The sequence below is a fragment of the Mus pahari genome, chromosome 4 (genome assembly GCF_900095145.1).
Source record: "Mus pahari chromosome 4, PAHARI_EIJ_v1.1, whole genome shotgun sequence".
Lineage (NCBI taxonomy): Eukaryota > Metazoa > Chordata > Mammalia > Rodentia > Muridae > Mus > Mus pahari.
Genome location: NC_034593.1, coordinates 53,848,651 through 53,851,164, shown reverse-complemented (window position 1 = coordinate 53,851,164; position 2,514 = coordinate 53,848,651). Strand labels below are relative to the sequence as shown.

General features: G+C 43.6%; 1 pseudogene across 1 annotated transcript; it reads left to right on the top strand.

The window, feature by feature from the left end:
* The first annotated feature begins 952 nt into the window (after positions 1-952).
* Positions 953-2,226, top strand: LOC110320519 (annotated as a pseudogene). Its single transcript, XR_002380462.1, has one exon. The product of XR_002380462.1 is annotated as a 60S ribosomal protein L3 pseudogene (transcript).
* Positions 2,227-2,514: the final 288 nt, after the last annotated feature.

Below are 2,514 nucleotides of genomic sequence, written 5' to 3'. Positions count from 1 at the left end.
ACAGAAATCATAATTGTCCTGATAGATAAAGAATAGCCATTTGACAAAGGTCAACATGCCTTCATAATACATTTTCTGGAGACATTAGGACCAGATGCAGCATACCTCAAAATAGCAAAGGCTGTAGTCTCCCCCTTCAAGGTCAGGGAGTTCCAGCACAATGAGAGTCTATGTTCTGTCCATAATTCTTTGAGTATTATCCACCTATGTCCCCAAGCAGCTGGGACAGTGAACATGATTTTGTAAATAGAAGTCTTTTCTTCTTATGTTTTACAATTTTTACAAAATGCTATTCTATTTTTCAGTTCTCCAATATGACTGGAAGAAGGCATTGACAGGTTGCAATTTTAAATCCATTTAGCTTCCTTTTCCCCTGAATAATTCCATTTGGCAGTCTTCTCTAAGCCCATTTTTTTTTTCTTGTCATTTAGAAGAGTTCTGGTTTGGTCTGACCAAAAAGTAGATTAATTGTGCAATTATAAAACACAACTACCATGTTCTGAGAGGAAAAAATGTTTTAAAATGGATCAGTATTTAGCAAGAATAGAGATAGGAACATCTATGAGCTATAAGGTAGTAGTTCTCTGTCAGTATAGAATTATGACTTTGTCTGTAATAGGAACTAAAGAGAGGTATTGCAAAAAATCCCTTGGTCAGTGTGTCACATGCCTTTCCAGAATTCTATTCTGCCTTATCATTTGGAAGCTACTAATGTAGTAATATTTAACAGTTTGAAAGGTTGCATCTCTAATAAAGTATTTCATTTGAAGCTGATTAAATTTTAAAACTAACATAATTGTGCTATGTTATTCTTAAAAAGCTATACACATAAGAGTAGACAATTTCTTATAATTTCATTCTAAGTTTAATTCTGGGGGATTGATTACCAGGTTATCAAACACTGGACATAAAAAAAAAATGGATGGGCTGTCTATCGGCGGCGTGCGGCGACGAGATGTCTCACAGGAAATTCTCAGCTCCCAGGCATGGGTCCTTGGGCTTCTTGCCTTGCAAGCACAGCAGCCGGCATCGTGGGAAAGTGAAGAGCTTCCCTAAGGATGACGCTTCCAAGCCTGTTCACTTCACAACCTTTCTGGGGTACAAGGCTAGCATGACCCACATCGTCCGGGAGTTGACAGGCCAGGATCTAAGGTGAACAGAAAAGAAGTCGTGGAGGTGTGACCATTGTGGAGATTCCCCCCCCCCCCAATGGTGGTTGTGGGCATTGTGGGCTATATTGAGACCCCACGAGACCTCCGGACCTTCAAGACTGTATTTGCTGAGCACATCAGCGATGAGTGTAAAAGGCGGTTCTATACAAACTGGCACAAGTCTAAGAAGAAGGCTTTCACCAAGTACTGTAAGAAATGACAGGATGACACAGGCAAGAAGCAGCTGGAAAGCACTTCAACAGCATGAAGAAGTACTGCCAGGTCATCCGCATAATAGCCCACACTCAGATGCGTCTGCTTCCTCTGCGCCAGAAGGCACACTTGATGGAGATCCAGGTGAATGGGGCCACTGTGGCTGAGAAACTCGACTGGGCCCGAGAGAGACTGCAGCAGCAGGTTCCTGAGAACCAGGTGTTTGGGCAGGATGAGATGATCGATGTCATCGGAGTGACAAAAGGCAAAGGGTACAAAGGGGTAACTAGTCGTTGGCATACAAAGAAACTGCCCCGAAAGACCCATCGAGGTCTGCGCAAAGTTGCCTGTATTGGAGCCTGGCACCCTGCCCGTGTCGCCTTCTCTGTGGCTCGAGTTGGGCAGAAAGGCTCCCATCACCGAACAGAGATTAACAAGAAGATTTATAAGATTGGTCAAGGCTACCTCATCAAGGATGGCAAACTGATCAAGAACAATGCAATTACTGACTATGACCTGTTCGACAAGAGCATCAACCCACTGGGTGATTTTGTCCATTATGGTGAGGTGACCAAAGACTTCATCATGCTCAAAGGCTGTGTGGTGGGGACCAAGAAGCGAGTGCTTACTCTTCATAAGTCCTTGCTGGTCCAGACCAAACATCGGGCCCTGGAGAAGATTGACCTGAAGTTCATCGATACCACCTCCAAGTTTGTCCATGGTCGCTTCCAGACCATGGAGGAAAAGAAGGCGTTCGTGGGACCACTCAAGAAAGATCTCATTGCCAAGGAGGAAGGTGCCTGATGCCAGGATCACTTTGTGCGGATGGTGGGGTCTCACCAATAAAATATTTCTAGCAAAAAAAAAAAAAAAAGTGGATGGATGGGCAAGCTCAAGGCCCTGAAACTGGGTACAAAAATAAGGGCCATGATCAATTGGAGGGCAATATATAAAGATCACAATGGTGATTGACACCAGAGTGGTCAGCTCAGGACCTCAAACATAGATATAAAGGACAGTGTCTGATACTGGCCCATGCTAGCTGTGTCATGTTAAAGCAAGTATAAGACTTGCTCTCTGTGGGAGCATGAGCAAAGTGTAATAATTACCCTTTCCCCAGGCAAAATGTATATTCTTGCACCATATACAT